A 19,694-nucleotide genomic window follows, 5' to 3' on the forward strand; every position below is an offset into this window, starting at 1 on the left:
CCTACACCCCCCAAAGTGGGGGACTATGTCCCACACACCACCCCTAACTAACTACTACTAACTAACCATCTCCAAGATTACACTACAGTGGGGAAAATGGCAAACTCATGGGGATGGCTAAGTAATTTCTTTCCCAGGGAAAGAAATCACTGTTCTGAATGATAGCGGTTTACTGCACTCGTTCATTATGTGTCGCCAAAGAGGTGTTCGTTAAAACATCTCTTCATTTATTCAGTCAGACCCAGTGTATCCTGGTATAAGTTAACATTTCCAAAAGACTGTGGAGAATAAAATGCCCTGGATCCAGTGTCATACTATGATGCTCTAACTGCCATCACCTTGCAAAATCCTCACCTGTTCCATACTTCATCCTCACACCTACCTTCTGTTCCTTTCACTCTCTCTCTTATCCCTACTTCCAACTTATTGACACATGCTGCTATTGTATATGTTTTGTTAATAGCTACAGTACATCTAATGATTTTTAGCCTATCTACATTCTCGAGTCTAATGCATACATCATATTCACTTGTCTAAACTTGCTGTGAACACATTTGCTTTGAGTGTATACGAATAATGTTTTCTTCAACTTCTGTATCCACAGACTGCACCTGGTAAAGGTTCAGGTAAATCAAAGTCCTGCACTGGCTAGCACATCACAAAAATGAAGAAGAAGAAAAAAAAAAGATATAAAAGTGTTACGGTGTCATACCTTTTATCATTTTGAAATCTTAATGCAGACTGAACAGTCGTGAAACTACTCTTAAAAGACATGTATTCCCTTATGGATATCAGCTTGACTGATGATACTTCGTCAAGTATTGACACAGTCCTGGATGCATGACAAATGTCAGTCTAATACTTTGGAAACATACCCGATTCACCAGCCATTAGTTAAAGATATTACTGGGTTGGACGTAAACATCAGCAGCATGGGACAGTCATGCTAATCTCTACAGAATGCAATGATCTTGTCCCCCCTTTCCTTGCCATGACAATGCAGCATCAGCCAGACCAAGATCTCTAATAAAGGTAGATAGAATTCAGTGGTGCAGTGGTTCACCATATGAAGAAGGGCACTGCACCCAAAGTGGTGATCCAATTAATAACTCTTCCTATTCCATGTGGTTATGGTATACTTCTATTTTTTTTACTTCTTTTTTCTGCTCTTTGTCTCTCTCCTCCCTCTTTTTTCATAAACCAGTTGACATAATGGATCCTGTAATCTAAAACTAATGAAAGTAACATAGTCAAGCCTATATCATGAAGATATGCTGAATCCATAAAAAAACAAGTGCGACTCTTTTCCATAACCCAACAATATTCCAGGAATAAACCTCTCACAGCTGCTCTTGGTTTGGGTGCTTCACCCATAAACTCCAGAGAATTTGTTGTATCTAAAGCCATCTGCTCCTGAAAGTGCAACAATAAGTATCATTTTGCATTTCTGCTGATTATTTTTTACTGTATTTCACAACAATCCTGTATTGTTTGTTACATTTCTTGCACTTTAGTAGAGTTTCAAATCTGTTTTTTCTGCTGCTGTAGTACTTAATTACAGTGTGTCTGCTAGTTGTCCAACACTGTAGTATCTAGACTGCATGGTTTTCCTGTTCTTGAACTCTAAAACCAGAATTTTTACATTAAGAAGATTTTCTGACTGGACTTTTGTGGCAGAAGTATACTGTAGCTAACCTATCTGAGATGGGGGCTAATATCGGAAAGCTTATTGTGTATTTTCCTGATTCGTCTGTAGGTCTTGCTGTTGTAAAACTTATTTTTTCTGATTCTATATGAGCCCTGTGTTTATGTGAGTCTGGCTCAATTCCTCAGAGCTGTTCTTGGTTTGGCTACTTTCTCGGAGAGATACAGAGAATCTGGTTTATATAAAGCCATCCGTTGCTAAAATAATAAAAATAACTATCACTTTGCACTTCTGCAGGCACTCAGGTCACTACACTTTAAGTACCAGTTTGACTCAGTCACAATCCATGTGGGTGTGAATGACCTGAGATGTCCCTCCTTGCACCAAATGAAGAGAGACATGATTGACCTCTCTGAATACATGCCACGGACTGGTATGAGCCTCACATTGAGCAGCATTGTACCCCTACCTAGAATGATACCACAATACAAACAGAAAATTATTGACTTCCATAATTGGCTTAGCTCTGTGTCATTCCAAGGAGATGCAGTATTTGTCAGCCTGGGATGACATGATTGACAGACCATGCTGCTTTGCCAGAGATGGTCTGCCCCTGTCACCACTAGGCTTTAAACTACTGGCCAAGGCATTAACCACCCCCATAGTGCCTTTTGCAGGCAGTGCCAAACCAACAGACCTCCGAACACAAATTCTTCTACTGCCAAGCTGATGCTACTACTTCTCAGTAGTAGGAATCTAAGCAAGAAACTGCACTCCCTGGAAGGTCTCCTCACTCTGGAGAATGCTGACATCTGTGCAGTTACAGAGACGTGGTTCAAGGCCGAGGAAAGCATCCCAGCAGTGCAAGGCTACAATGCCTGTCACACATTCAGACAACCTTCTGAAAATGAATACATGAAGGGAAGAGGTATTTCCATTTACAGATAAAACAATCACACCTCCAGATTGGCCAAGCAGGATGACTCCCCTGATCTAGTCTATGTCCAGCTGACCATAGTCAAAATCCCTCAGCATATCATCACTAGCTACAGGTCCCCAACCATGAACCATGAAAATCACTCTGCATACCTGAAGTTACTAGAATCACTTAACATTCAGCCCAGCACGTTACTCTTGTGGGATTTTAGCTACTCCTCCATCAACTGGGAAACATACACGACCACTAACATGTAGGATGAGAGATTGCTGGACTTTGACAATGCAAATGCTCTGGAACAGCTGGTCTGCACTTCCACTAGGGGCTCAAATATTCTTGACATAGTAGTCACAAACATGAAGGAGCAATGCATCCCTCCAGCATAATGTCCACATTGGCATGATCAGATAATAAACCTGTCTCCTTTGAAATGAATGCAACAGTAGAACCCACATCAAATCCTAAAACTCTAAATAATTTTTCCAAGGCAAATTAACTTCTATTTAGTGATCACATAGGTAATTTACATCACTTCTAACATAAAAAACACAGAAGCCTATGTAGAGCTATATACGAATACCCTGTACAACCACTTAAACAGCTGCATAGAACTGGCAGTACATGTCCCTATAAAACCAAGGTCTACCTAGAAAAAAGCCACCCTGGTGGGCCCCTGGCATAAATAGATTATATAACAAAAGGAAGAAATTCCTGTCTAGAATAAAGTGTGAGGGTTACAACAGAGGAAACAATCCTCATTAGTCTCAACCAGCAAATCAGGGAACTAGTCAAGTCTTCAAAAGCTAAATACGACTCTAAGATACCCTCCCAAGCAAAGGATAACCACAAATCACTTTTTAGTTATATCCAAAATCTTAAGGGAAGCACTCAACAATGTGCTGAGTTGGCTGTAGATGGCACTACCTATACTCAGCCAGAAGAAACAGCAAACCTATTGGCCGATAAATTCAGCTCAGATTTCACTCCCATCACCTCCAGTTGCTCCCCATGAAATTCCCTCTACCATTCCATTGCCTGTTATCAAAGAACAGGTCGTCACTTTGCTCTCTAAAGCTAAAAACACAGCATCAATTGTCCCTGACAGAACCCCAGGGTGCCTACTAAATAGCTTGAAAAATGACCTAACAGTCTCACTCAGATCTCCTTTTAACCACAGTCTACAGACAGGCTTTGTCCCACTAGTGTGAAGGACACCAACAGTCATCCCTCTGCACAACTGGAAACCATCAATGGACCCGGAAAACTACCATCCAATAAGTATGACTAGCATCATATGCACGGCCATGGAAAGCATAATCATGGAGCTGATTAGCAACACAGGAAATCTCCACAATGTTGACCCAACCCAGTTCATCTTCATCATGGGCAAGTCCTGCCTGCTAACTTTGGTGGACTTCTTTGAGAACGTCACCAAAGCCATGGATGAGGGTAAAACAATGCACACCACCTACCATGACCTGGCCAAGACATTTGACAAAATACACTACTTGGGTATTATAGATAAACTCACAAAATTGTAGATAAATCGCTATGTCACTAGATTAATAGCCAAATGGCTCATGGATAATACACATGTTATTAGAGTCAGAGAATTCACATCAAGCAAGAGGCCCATAGGGTTCAATGCTGGGCCCTCTCCTCTTTGGAATATACTTCTGAGATGTCAAGGTAAATATAAATGCTTTTGGCTGACCAAGTTTGCTGATGATTGCAAGTTGGTGGCAATCATAGAAACCCCAAATGCTGTTTATACGCTACAGAAAGGAATAATGCAGATTAATGACTGGTGTCAGAGCCATAACCTCAAAACTAAATGTGAAGAAGTACATAATAATACCATTTGGGAAATTGAATACCCCAGCAAATTACAACATTGATAGCAGTGCTGAGAGACCTTGGTACTCAGATAGATAGTAATCTGAACTTTGACCACCCTGTATCCATGGTGGTGGGGAAATCATTCTATGTAGCTCAGCTTATAAGTAAGGGCATGGCATCCAGATTTAGTCATAGTATCACTGTACTCAGCCCTCACTGGATCAAGAATTGAGTACACTACACCCTTTGGTATATACCTGTCCAGACACCTGCAACAGTTGGAGTGTCCTCCAAGGTTCCTCCCCAAAATTACAGGCTATAACCAACACGTCATATGCAGGCCGATTAAAAGCCCTTTCACTATATTCAGTTTCCAACAGGTTACTGAGGAGTGATCTATGCCTGACCTACAAGGCAGTCTGTGACCCAGCCCTGAAAGAAATGTTGCAGATTCACAAAACTAGCTGCAAGAGGGTTCCCTGCTCCAAGGATCTAAACCTGATGTCTGACATGAATAGTTCCAGAGATTGTCCCTTCTCTGGAATAGGCTTCCTATTCACATGAAACAGAACCCTTCTCTGCCCTTTTCAAGCTCAATCAAGACCAATGGATCGGAAACCGCAAATTCACTCCTGCATCAGCACCTATGTCTACTTGGACAGAGGCAGTCTGTAAAAATTGTCAAAACCCCACTTGCTGACCATGTTATTTTTCCCTAGAGATTGAATACTGGGTAAAATCTGGGTAAAACTGGCTAGACTTGTAAGGGCTGTTGAGCAGTTTACCTAGTAATATCCTATAAAAGTATGAAACTATAGCAGGCACCGTTTGTCCCCTATTGTTAATACATTTTGGGGTGTCCACCAGGCTGCTGCTGTGCATGAAAACACCCAAGGCTAATCAAGACATACCAGTCAGGCAGGTCACCATTTTGATGGTATATAACTGCAGATTGGCCCCTGAATCTGTACAAATCCCAGACATTTGCACCTTGGCATTATACTAATGACATTACCTCCCCGTTTGGTTTAGCAAGGAATGTGACTAGCATAACTACTCCCCAGTCTGTGTGTGTGTGTGTGTGTGTGTGTGTGTGTGTGTGTGTGTGTGTGTGTGTGTGTGTGTGTGCGTGTGTGTGTGTGCGTGTGCGTGTGTGTGTGTGTGGGTGTGGGTGTAAGTGTGTGTGCATAAAATGTTCTTTTCAGCTGCTTTTCTTCCTCTGGCAGCTCTTTGTGCAATATTGCAGTACAGGAAGGTTTGAGAATTTTCCCTTTCTCCACTATAGTGCGATCTTGAGAGTTAGTGTATATATTTAGCAGTGGGTGTGGGGGATGCAGGGGGTTTGTACTCCTGAGAGACATAGACCCCCAGATTTACTAATCTTCTGTGCTGGACTAGCTTAGTCCTGCACAGAAGCGACCATTTAGGAGCAGGACGGCAGCATGCCATGCATATTAATAAGGTGTGCTGCCCGAGCTCCTAGGCTTACACAGTGCATGTAAGAGTGCAAGGAGCATGTCTGAGAGCAGAGCTCTCAGAATAAACATGCCCCCGCAATGAAGAACAGCAGAAAGGGGTATGCAATGAGCGAGACCGGTCACAGGTGACTGCATATCCCCAGCAACAGTCCCCCTTGTGTATAACAGCAACAGAATGTATAAATAAAATGAAGAAACACTTTTTTTTTTAAATCCGATTACAGCTAACCGTAGGTGCGCGGGTGTGCCCATCACTTAGCTATGGTTAATGCAGCTTAAATGGCTGAAGAGGATAACAAAGAAGATATATGAAAATGAAGCAGCATAGCAATAGTGTAGTGGGCAGAGCATTCGCCTTATGAGCAGGCATTTCCGGATTGATTCCTACTGCAGCAGATTCCATTTTCCATGGCAAAGTACGTTATGAGTAATATTTATGTTGCATAACTCACTAAATAACATATTTTTATGAACTGGAGTACTGCAGTAAATACACATGTGAGGTGTCAGTGTCATAATGGATAAGGCACTAGTAAGCAGGTTTAAGCACAAATAAGCAGTAGTAAGCATATTTAAGCACTAGTAAGCTGGCTTAAGCCCGTTTGCATGGGGGTAAGCAATGCCCACACTGGTTAAGCAATTCTAAAGCTAACACTGTGTAAGCAGATGTAACAGCAGGTTAGCAGTGCTTACCTTTGCGCAAACCCACTTACAACTGCTCAAAAGTGCCTTAATCACTCTGCATCCAACAGCCCTTGTTCTGACCATCAACAAAATAAACAGCCATACAGGTCTCAAACCCAGGACCCTATACACCATAGTCCCAGAAGTTATCCACCAAGCCATCACAGAAACACAGAAGAATGAGGTAGTAGCAAACAAGTCTTCACCATAGTATAACCAAACTGAACCTGTGAAAGGAATCAGTATACAGTCATATGTACCATAACCCACTACATAACATAAATATGTGAACTGGAGTACAGCAGTAAGCCCAGAAGTGAGGTGTAATTGTAATAGAGTGTTGAAGTCCCCAATAAAACACAAGGACCCCACAGAGTGTACGTACACATTAAGCATAGATACCAGGCATACATATAAGGTGTAATGAATAATAACACAATGCCAAAAAGGCATTATAATGAAAATCTAATGTAAGCAATGCTAAGCATTGCACAGGCCAGCTTAGGAGTTGTGAGCAATGTGCAGACCAGTTAACTAATTGTGCCCAACAGTATACCCCTTTAAATGATGTCAACCGTAAGCAGGTTTGCAAAATAGCTTAGCCTTTTCAAAACTGGCCAATCATGGAAAAGTGCGGGAAATCAGCCATACTTAAACCCAAGAGGCAGGAATACATCTCATAACTGGTTGTAGCGTCCCCTTGCAGACGCTATGGCAGTAAGGGGAAAAGGAGTGCATTTCCAGGCACAGCACTGGTGCATCCAGGAATCTAAGGTCATGGCAGGACTCCTAGTTAAAGACCATGTTCAGAGACTGCTGCAGGGCCAGTACCAGGGCTCGCAATATAAGGCAGAGGCCTGGGACCATCTTGCCCATGACCTCACCAGTGCCTCTGGCATACCCCAAACTGGTGAGCAGGTCAGACACCACTATGCCAACCTGAAGTGGCGGAAGGGGGAACCTCTTGGAGGAGTGGCTCTAAGAGGCTAGAACATCAGAGGATGTCCCAGATGTATGTAAGTATCACCCCAGTATGTGTGTAATAATTGCCAACTCAGGTATATCATGGATAGGTATGGCTAAATATTCCTGTTATGTCCCCTACAGCTGCAATGGTGCAGGCCGCGAACCAGGAGGCCCACATCAGTTGCCTGGCGAGGTTGCTATGTGAGGCAGGTCAGTAATACTCATGCATTTACTGTCACAGGAAATAAAAATAAAAGTAGTAGTAAATGAATTGCTAGTATAAAACCTGTATTGTTCAAGGCAAGTACTGCATACGGTAGAGAATATGGCAGCAAGAGTCCCATATTGTCTGTAGTCAATAAAACTGTAATAGCCTGACAAAACAGGTCTAACTGCTGGACTGCATGTGTATATCCTGGTATGATATGGTAATGTACATATGCAATCATGTAATAGTACTGTAGTATTAAGCACTGTTACCCACACTGTGCACCATAAATTGAATGTGTAGGAATGCCTGTATATGACAGGTGTAATCCCTAGAGGCCATTCAATACAACTGAGAGATACATAGACAATAAACAAGGGAAATGCAGACAACAAAAACCAAAAAGCACATGCAACTGAGATGTGAACTGTAGTTTTTTTAGCACACACAGCTATGGTTCGAATCCTGCCAGTGATAGAAGTCTGCATACAAAATCATACCCCACAACTGTACAGATATGTTCAGAATGTCTAGTAAAGTGGCCCATATCTGTTGCCTATCAACCTGCCCCCCTGAGAAATCAGTGGGATGATCCCAGATGTATAGGCAGCAAACAGGAAATACAACTGATTGACACACAGCTATGAGAACAAAGCTGGCACACTAGAAACTCCCCAATACCTTATGTGACTAAGAATCCACGTATGTCCCATTTACACCCCAACTTGTCAAGCTGTGGCCAGAGTGTGTACAGTAACAGAGTGAGATATATGTGCATAATAGTAATGTGGACTCTGGTACTGTGTGTGGGAACATTCAGGTAGTGCTAATAAACATTCCTCCCACAGGTCTGTGAGATACCAACACTGTGCCCAGAAATACAAGAATGATATGCAGTTTCTCTGAATAATGAGGTATTACACATCACTGTTGCCCACACTGTCCAACAACATATAACTGTCTAGGAAACTGTATATGAGTGTTGTAATACAAGGTCAGAATGCAAAAGCACAGGGGATTAATAAGACAGAAAGCAGATAGGAGATATACAGTAATAGATATATAACAGACACAACTGTGATGGACAGTGTTTAAGTTGTAGCAGACACAGCCATGGTCTGAATCCTGGGAGTGGAATTAGGCTGCATACAGATGCATACCCCACAACTGTACAGATGAGGCGAAAATGTCCAGTATATGTGCTCATATCTGCTGCCTGTCCTCCTGTCCCCCTGGTAAGTCTGTGGGATGATCCCAGATGTGTAGCCAGCAAACAGGGAATACAAGTGATCATCACACATCATGAGAACACACTGTGGCAATCCCCAAAACTGTTAGGAGAGTAATATTTCAAGTATGTCCTATTTACACTCTCATGCCGTCAAGCTGTGACCAGAGTGTGTACAATAACAGAGCAAGATGTATGTGCATAATACTAATGTGTAATCTGGAATTTTGTGTGGCAACAGTCATGTAGTGGTAACAAACATTGCTCCCACAGGTATGTTGGATACGAACACTGTGCTGAGAAATACAGGCCATTATAACCTGTACTGGTACTGTTCACTTTGGTATTATAGGGAATTGTGAGTGTTGCAGTTTCTCTGAATAACAAAGTATCACTGGTCACTGTCACCCACACTTTGCTACATAATATAACTGTGTAGGAAAGCATGTATATGTGTGTGTCAGGTCACTAAAGGTGGAAGAGGTCAATAATCTAGATATGTCCCAGCACACCAGCATGTGGTCAACACATGGCCAGAGTCTGTGCAGAAAGAGTTGGATAGCTATGTGCAAAACAGCAACCCGGAATCTGGGAGTATGTGTTGAAACAGTTAGTTAGTGTTAAACATTCCCTCCACAGGTATACCAGGTAAGAGGTGTATACTGCAGGTAAAACCGGTTCATGTGTAATGGTGATGACAGCCATATCACTGTCCAAAGTAAGGCTATAGGGGAGTTTAGTAAGACTTGTAAGGTACAGATAACAGCACTGACTAGGAAAGTAATGTGGACTACAGGAATATACTAGTTGTTAACTGGCATCTTTCTCTCCCCCCAAGCATATCTCCAACTATAATCAACATACCCACCCCAACTGGTATGTATTGACTCTGATAATGTCCAATTGTTTGATAAATATATTAATGGTTCCCATGCATGTGCTATATTGAATTATTCCAGCATTGGTGGCATGGTGCCATCAACATACCTGCATGCTGTTCGTATTACCATTGTGGTCCCATATATGCATGTGTTCTGTATGCTATGCAACTGTTCCGTATCTGGTGTCTGGGTTAATGGTAATATCTATGCATGCTGTTATACCTAACCCTGGAATGTTTTGACTATTACTAACCCATATATGATGATGAAATCTAAACACTATAGCATGCTTGGGAAGGCCGGTCCCAGCGGACCCACCTGTTCCACCTCAGCTGGCCGTGGCACTGGGCACCAGCATGTCTGGGGCCCAACCCAGGACCTCCCTGTCCTTTGGTCCTGCACCACCTTCGGGTGGAACCACCTTAGGGGATGGGGCTCACCCCCCCTGGGAGTGGACACAGACAGGCACCTGTCACCCGTTGCCAGGTCTGGTTCATGGTGCTGGGAGCGATCAACGAGCAGTTTGGTGATCTTATATGCCAGCTCGAGGGCCACGTGTCACGATTAGAGAGTCAGCCTGGCACTATGACTCATCACCCAGTACAGCTACCTTCAAAGCTGTGAAGATGCAGTGGTGACTGCCCATGGGTGGGGACCTCAGTACCACTGTTACCACTAGGGGGCTTGTGGGCTTCCAATAACACAAAACCCCTCCCCATCAAGGTGTTTACCCCCCACATGTGTCATATACTGCCCATGTATGCATCTTGTTTGTCTTGTCTGTTAACCTACCCAACCTCCCTCCTCAAATATACCTACTACCCCTCCCCAACATCCCACTCTCACCTGAGAAAAAAAGGCAATCTGTTCCCCAAAAAAATCTCGCCCATACATAGCTGTCCATTTCGCACATGTGTCCACTGGACACATGTAATCTGGACTAATTGGCATCACAACTTATTATTGTTGTCCTCACCCGTCTTCCAGGGGTTTGAGTGTCCAAATCTACCTCCAAATTCAGTGTATATGCACAGCTGTTGCTGTAGAAGAAATGGGCAGCTATGGATCTTCCCTACACCCTTCCTGCACATCCCTAGTTATTTTCCCTACTGTCTTTCACTCTGTGCCCCTTTTTCACCGCTTTCCTATCAACCCTTTTTTCTTTTCTTTTAAAGAAATTAGCATGAGGGTAAGCGGGAGTAAGCACTTTTAAGCACCAGTAAGTGGGTTTAAGCATGTTTGTACGGGGGTAAGCAATGCCTACACAGGTTAAGCAATTTAGAAGCTAACTGAGTATAAGAAACTGTAACCGGAAGTTAGCAGTGCTTACCTCTGTGCAAACCCATGCAAACTTGCTTACAACTGCTTTAAAGTGCCTTAATCACTCTGTATCCAATGGCCCATGCTCTGCCCAGCAACAAAATAAACAGCCTCTGCAAGGTTCGAGCCCAGGACCCTGCAACCCATAGACAAAGGGATTTACTACTAAGCCATGCCAGATATACATAACCCTGATGTTTTCAAAAACATATCATCCAGCCCAGTCATTAAACAGTACGGAGAATGTATTCCAAACTTTAGATGTATGTGTGTGTGTAAATATATTAATATCTAAACAGATAAAACATGTCTATATATGTATATATATATATATATATATATACATATATATATATATATATATATATATATATATATATATATAAATGTATACATATATAGAAATATATATGAACATATATACATGCAAATGCCTGCATCAACACATATGTATGTCTACAAATAAATGTCTACATATACACAGCAAGTAACATATATGTAAGCAGACATATATCTATGTAGGTATATACAGACATAGTTATACATATGCAAGCAGATATATATATATATATATATATATATATATATATATATATATATATATATAGGTATATATGGACATACATGTGTAGATATCAATGGGAGAATAACTAAAACATATATGTCCACATGCGCCATTAATGGGGTTGAGAGGCACCAAACAATATACGTCTTGTACAAATAGGTATATCCCCCAACAGCCAAACACATCCATCCGGCAATACACTACCAAGTGTTGCAGATCCCATAACCAGAACCTGACACAACATGTGCACAAGATGTTAACAGTACTACATCCCACCTGTATAACGTCAAGCTAGTATTGGTAACATGTCATGCAGTACAGTCTGGCTCCCATAGGAAATGTAAAATGTGGAAGCTATCAACATCCCAGGATACATATACACAGACACATATATGCAGATACAGATATATATATATATATATATATATATATATATATATATATATATATATATATATATATATAGATATATATAGATATAGATGTGACTACACATACACATGCAGAGATATGTACAGTAAGATACGTATGTAGTAGGTGCACACAATATGGAACAGCCAGTATGCCTACAGTTAACACCTTAACATCTGGACACTGGATGAGCCACCCATACAAATGACATCCGTTGCCTGCAACATATACCCACAGAAAGGTCATAGGATAAAACACCACATACAGGTTTGCAGGAATGGAAACATTTATTTGTGTACTATTACAGATTTATATGCCATGTCATATAGCTGTTCAGACACCGACATCCATATAAACAGAGTGATGCAACTGTGAAACAGTTACAGTAATACAGTAGTCTGGAAAGGTTCACAACTGCTGCTGTCCATGCCAAGCCCTTCAATTTGTACAATTGTAAAGACAGGTTGAGCCACAGGATACCAAACAATCAACAGTAAATAATGCAGGTGTATAGGTCAGCAGCCTCTATCTACACTCTGTACACAATCACTAGGTGGTAAAGACTTCAGCTGTCCAAATGGGATGTAACTGGTACATAACAAGGCATAACTGACACCATCACAAGCACACCGACAGACAGAACAGTCTGTATGGCAGGAGGCAGTAGGCCTGCATTAACCCAATTTATGTCAGTAATGTCAATATAGGTGAATTGTATGGTACTGTACACCCAGATACTTTAAGGCAGCTCACCTTTGATATCCCCACATTTTGTAACAGCCTAGGTTATATATGGTGCATCTTCCCCCCTAGACTCAATAATACAGTGCCATATACCACTGTTACATACACTGGCCTCGTAGTGCATAAGGGCACACATGTATTGTGTAGGTGAAACCCACACATATATGGCCCCAGCCCCACCGTATGTGTGGGGGATACAACAGCAGTAGATTGCTGGCAGGAATGGCAGTGTGATATATGTATATGTGCATATGTATCACTATCTGTACGTGTAGATGTATATTGCTCTGTATATGTATATGTCTATACCTGGGTATGTATATGTATATCTATGTACATATACATACCTATCTATATATGTCGATATGTATATGTGTATATATCTATATAGATATCTGGAGAATTATATATACATATATTTCCACCATATGTCCTGAACATGGAGTGTAGCCCTACTTCAGCCCCCATAGCCCCAATTCCGTAGTGCAAGGGGATGTCAGGCATGTATAGCAGGTATATTAGTAGACTATTGCTACTGTAATAGTGATTGTCTTTACAGACATGGTGTGTGTGGGAGGTCACATCTGCTTTTCACATGTGCGCTATTGGCTACTGACAGACATCCTAAGGATATCATAGTACAGTACCGGTGCTAGCATGCAATTCTCCTGTGGACTACAGCAGAGATATTGGCCAATATATGTGGACATTCTGACACACTCTGGACAGTCCAGAGGTATATACAGAACCCCTTAGTGCAAAATATGTTAACAGCCATGTAGATGAGTATAACACGTAATGACTGGTATACATTTGCTCCCATAGGTTACGCATTCACACACCCCTGTCTGTCCTGACACATACTAACCGCTGGTACAGAGGTGCCATGGCCACATAATACCCACTAGATATTGACATACATCTGTACAGCATCCCACTGCTCTGTCTGACATACATGACTGTTAAAGGCAGCCCTGCAGCAGTACATCTGACAAGTATCTGGACATGACATCTCACTGGGCAAGTACACTAAGCTGCTAGGCATGTAACAAAGCGCTGTGCAGGTTACAGGCAGACTGGCTTAACACTGGCCTACATTTCCTATGGGTGAATGCACATGTACCTGCATATATAGCAGGCTCTACAAGCATATCACAGCACAGGGTAAGATACACATGTGTGAAAGTACATAGCTACATTCAATGTGGACACAGCCACAGCCACATATGGTACACTAGCATAATATTACAGTATATGGACTATCTGTTCAACACCAACCTCATATGTGCTACTCACACACAAATCCTACATATACTGGGCCACTACACAGTGTGGTCTGATGCCTGTCTGTGGTATGGGACATGTGTGTGTATGGCCCTACAACCATGTAAGCCGATATAATAGCATACAGTGGAGCAGCATGTAACATCGGATAGGATGGGACCAAGAACAATGACATCTACCGGCCAGGAATACAACTCATCACTAGTGAGATTGGCACAACACATTACTGTGCAGGTATCACATGCACCACAGGGGTCATATGGAGGTTATACGGGCAAAGGATATGGGGAGGTGACTGACATCAGACAGCATGCTTCAGTATGCCAATGGGGGTAGTAGTGATTGTGAATGTGATCATACACATCATACAACACACACACACACACACACACACACACGCACACACGCACACACGCACACACGCACACACACACACACACACACACACACACACACACACATAAAAACCAAAACAAAACCAAAAAAACCCCAAAAAATATTCTCTTTTCCCGCCTTTGCTGAACTAGATTAGTCCAGATTTCAGGCTTTGCTGAATTCTGGACTGTTGTATAGTTTCCTGTGTTGCCCATATCCTTACTTGGATAGGAGGAAGCTCCTCTGTTCACCAGTGAGAGTGGGGAGCTTTGAGCGGCCTATCTGTCCCTGGAGGAGTGGTCTCAGCCCTGAAACTAGTAGCTTATTGGCCGTTTTGGGTCACTTCCTATCTCTTTCAGTTTCCCTGCTTTAAAACCCGCATTTGTGCAGTTTTGCGCAATTAAACAGGTTTAAACTATTCCCGGCTCCACAAAGTTTGCTCTTCACTTTTTCCCTTAGAACTGTTCTAAATCTCAAAGTAAGCACTCTATTTTCATTCTAAAGCCCTGTATTTGCTCGTATAAGTAATCTTATAAGTAAGCACTAATAAACTAAAGAACTACACCCTCTTATACTCCCTTTAAGTACTTGGCTCCCTATTGGTCCTTTTTGATCAGTCAAAAAGTAGTTCCTTATACTTTTCTGGCATGTCCAAAAGTCAGTTTCAGGTTTACTCTCCAGTCCAGCTGGTGAATCTGGGAATCTTGAGGCAATGTTACAACTGCCTTATGTACACAGACCACCCTCTCCTCCTCCCAACAAGCTCAAATGTATGTGAGAGATGCAACTATATAGCTAAACTGGAGGCTGAGCTCTCTCAATCCAGTACTGGCACAGTCAGTCAGGAGGAGAAGGAAACCACACACACCACAAATCCAGTCTCACATAGACCTATCGGAACAGCAAACCAAACACATAAACACACAAAAACATACTTGGAGGCTCTAAATAAAAATCTGCCCAAGCAACAGAGACCTCCAAAGCAGACATCCAAGCAACCGCTACCCCACAACAATACCCACATATCACATAGTTCACAAAGTCAGTGTGCCACACAGTCACAGCCCTTAAGGCTAAACAACACACCTAATACACTTGTAATAGGTGACTCTGTTGTCAGACACACTGACGTCCCACTCACCAGACTGAACAAGGAGAAGGTCACTGTAAGCTGCCTGTCGGGTGCCAGGATCTGCCACATAACACAAGCACTCAGGTCACTCTAAAGCAAGTACAAATATGACTCCGACATTGTCCATGCTGGTGTGAATGACCTGAGATGCACCTCCCTGGACTACATGAAAAGAGACATAGAGGAGCTCTCTGATCATGTAGCCCAGGCCGGTATGACCCTGACCTTGAGTAGCATCTTACCCCCACCAAGAATGATGCCACAGTATAAAGACAAAATGATCAATTTTAACAATTGGCTAAAGTATTGGTGTCATTCAAAGGGGATCCAGTGTCTGTCAGCCTGGGATGACATGCTCAACAAGCCACATTGCTTCGCTAGGGATGGCTTGCACCTGTCATCCCTGGGCTTTCGAATACTGGCTAAGGCTCTTGCCACCTCCATAGTGCCTTTTTTAGGCAAGGCTCAAAAGACAAACCCACCTCCATAGACAACACAAGGAGAAAGAAACTAAGGGTAATGCTGCTCAACACCAGAAGTCTAAACCTCAAGATGCATGCACTCGAGGCTCTCCTCAGTATGGAGAATATCGATATCTGTGCAGTAACAGAAACCTGGTTCAAGGCTCCTGAGAGCACCCCAGCACTACCAGGTTATACCTCATACCATGCTTTTCGGCCCCAAAACTCAGACTGAACCACAAAAGGAGGGGGAGTATCCATATTCATCAAAGATTCCAACACCTCCAGGTTAGTGGCACTGCACGAAGCATCAGAGACCATCCATGTGCAACTAACAGTGGGCAAAACTGCCTTTCAGTTTGTAGCCTGCTACAGACCACCCTCCCAAACTCAGGAACCCCACTCGGCTTTCCTGAGAACACTGGAGAATATGAAGGTCTCTCCAACACCATTATATTGTGTGACTTCAACTAGCCAAACATAGACTGGGAGCACTACTCAAGCCTCAACACCCTCGCCCAATGGTTCCTAGAATTTATAAACTCAAATGCTATGAAACAACTGGGCACCACTCCCACAAGAGGGGAAAACATATTGGACCTGATCATCACCAACATGGGGACTCTATGTTCCATACCAGAGGTATACCCCTCACTGGTAAGATCTGACCATAAATTACTCTCACTGGACATCCATATCCGATCCCCACCCCCAGCCAAGGAAACCACGGTGAAGAACTTCTCAAAAGCAAACTTCACACTTCTCAAAACCGAGGTGGAATCCTTCAAAGCCCTCGGGTCAGTGGAAAATATGGCCCAAACCGCAGAATCCTTTACAAACGCATTCTATGGACACCTACAGGAATGCATGGATCGTGCTATCCCAAATAAAACCAAGACTCACTCCTCCAAAGGCAGGAGACCTGTCTGGTGGACCCCGGCCATAAATAAGCTATACAACAGAAGGAGGAAGCTACTACATGATAGAGCAAAATCCCAAAAAGGGAAGGCATCTCTGATCTGTACTACCAAGAAAATACGATCCCTCATAAAATCATCTAAGGCCAGCTTCGAAAGAAAAATTGCACAAGACGGTAAAGATAATCACAAGGCCTTCTTTAGTTATGTCAGGAACCTGGGTGGCAACTCCCAGATATGCTCTGAGTTAGTGCAAAATGACAAAAAATACACTGAACCCACAGACATTGCCAACATCCTGGCAGACAGGTTCAGTGCAAACTTCTCCCCCCCTTCCCCTCCAAAAGAGCAAATGTCTATCCCAACAGAGTGTAGCCTCCCTGACATCACAGATGCACAGGTGAGAGCTGCCCTCTCCAAAGCAAAAAACACAGCATCAATGGGACTGGACGGTGTCTCGGGCTGCATCTTACATGAGCTCCAAGAAGACCTGAACCCTCACATAAAGTCACTGCTCAGTCTCAGCCTTACTACAGGATATGTACCCAAGGAATGGTGTACAGCAACAGTGGTCCCACTCCACAAAGGTGGTGCCACAACGGACCCCGGAAACTATCGCCCTATAAGCCTGACTAGCCTGGTCTGCAAAGCTATGAAGCGTATCATCATGGAACTCATAAACAAAGACATTGGGAACCTCCAGACACTGGATCCTACCCAATTCGGCTTTATTAAGAGCAGATCTTGCCTCTTGAACCTGGTAGACTTCTTTGAAACAGTCACCAAGGTCATAGATGAAGGGAAGGTAGTCCACACAGCCTATCTGGACCTCGCAAAAGCCTTCGACACAATATCCCACTCGGGCATCATAAATAAGCTCACCAGCTTAAATATCATCCCCTATGTCACAAGATGGGTTGCAAACTGGCTTAGGGATAGAACCCACATGGTCAGAATTGCAGGTGCCATGTCAGACTCTAAACCAGTTATAAGTGGCATCCCACAAGGCTCAGTTCTGGGTCCTCTCTTGTTCGGTATATATTTCTCTGAGGTACAGGCTAACACAGGAGGACTATGGCTGACCAAGTTCGCACATGACTGCAAACTGGGTGCCATAATCGACTCTCCGACTGACACAAGCATCCTCCAAAAGGGTCTCACAGAGACAGATAACTGGTGCCAGAGCCATGGCCTAAAGCTAAATGCCAAAAAGTGCATAATCATCCCCTTTGGGAAAAACAAAGTGCCCACAAATTACCACATAGGTGGTAATCCATTAAGTACGGAAGAAGTAATTAGGGATTTGGGGACCCACGTAGATAACAATCTCTCATTTGACAATCACGTTGCCAAAGTGGTTAGAAAGACCTTCTATATAGCTCACCTTATCATGAAAGGGTTCACATCTAGATCAAGAGAGATCATTGTGCTCCTCTACTCATCACTCATCAGGCCCATAATTGAATACAATACCCCATTTGGGATGTACCTTACCCGACACCTGCAGCAACTGGAAAGACCCCAAAAGTACCTCACCAAGAGGATTAATGGACTCAAATAGATGCCCTATGCAGTTAGGCTAAAGAAACTCCAGCTCTACTCAGTTGCTTACCACCTACTCAGAGGCGATCTGTGCCTGATGTATTAAGCCATGTCCAACCCAGAATTAATGGACATGCTCCACCTCAGGAAATCCAAATCCCTTAAAGCTACATGCTCCAGGGACTTAAACCACATCACAGAAATAAATAGGACATGCTGGAGGGACAGATTCATATCCCAGAGCATCCCCTCACTCTGGACCAAAATCCCAATCCATGTTAGGCAGAGCCCCTCAATGACCCTCTTCAAGAGAAATCTTGACGAGTGGATGGGAGATTGTAAGTTTACCCCTGGGATCTCTTTTGTGTCCCTGCTAGACAGAGGCACAGTAAACCTTAAAAGGGCTATCTTCTGTGACCTACTATACAGAGGCACAGTCAACTAATCTAAAAGGGTGGTGAAAGCCAAACACACTCTGGCTAGGCTTATAAATTCCTTAGGGCAGATAGCCTAGTATCAACCTATGAACCTATGAACACCTGGGCCCAATATGGAGTGGGTTTTGCAAATTTCTTATATGGTGGCCCTAGTATATATCACAATGTCCACTGTACAGGGATAACAGATGTGAAATAGCCGAGAAGCTAGGGTGCAAATCCATACCCATACATGTGACATCAGGGCCAGGCAAACACAGTTAGCAACCCCAGTATTACCCAGAGCACACTCTCAACCCATGTCTCATAGACACACACACACACACAGTGTGTGAACCCCTAACAGAGGTCTACATCACACTACAGTATGGAGCTGTTATAGGATGCACCACAGGGATTACTGGAGAACTCCTTCCCCAAAGGTGTATTTCACATTGGATGACATCAGCAGGATTGCCAAAGTAGGGCATTCGAATTGTATGGAGTGTGACTACTCCAAAAAGCATTGCTCTCTACACAGACAGAGTCATACAGACACACACACACACTTGCCGAGTCTGGGATTAAAGCTCCTACCTAACTAATTTATCATACTACAGCAGTACACAGTTATAAGACACGCTAAGGAGATTACTGGGTT

This window comes from Protopterus annectens, chromosome 10.part0, assembly GCF_019279795.1.
Source record: "Protopterus annectens isolate FY-2018-M chromosome 10.part0, PAN1.0, whole genome shotgun sequence".
NCBI classification, from domain to species: domain Eukaryota; kingdom Metazoa; phylum Chordata; order Ceratodontiformes; family Protopteridae; genus Protopterus; species Protopterus annectens.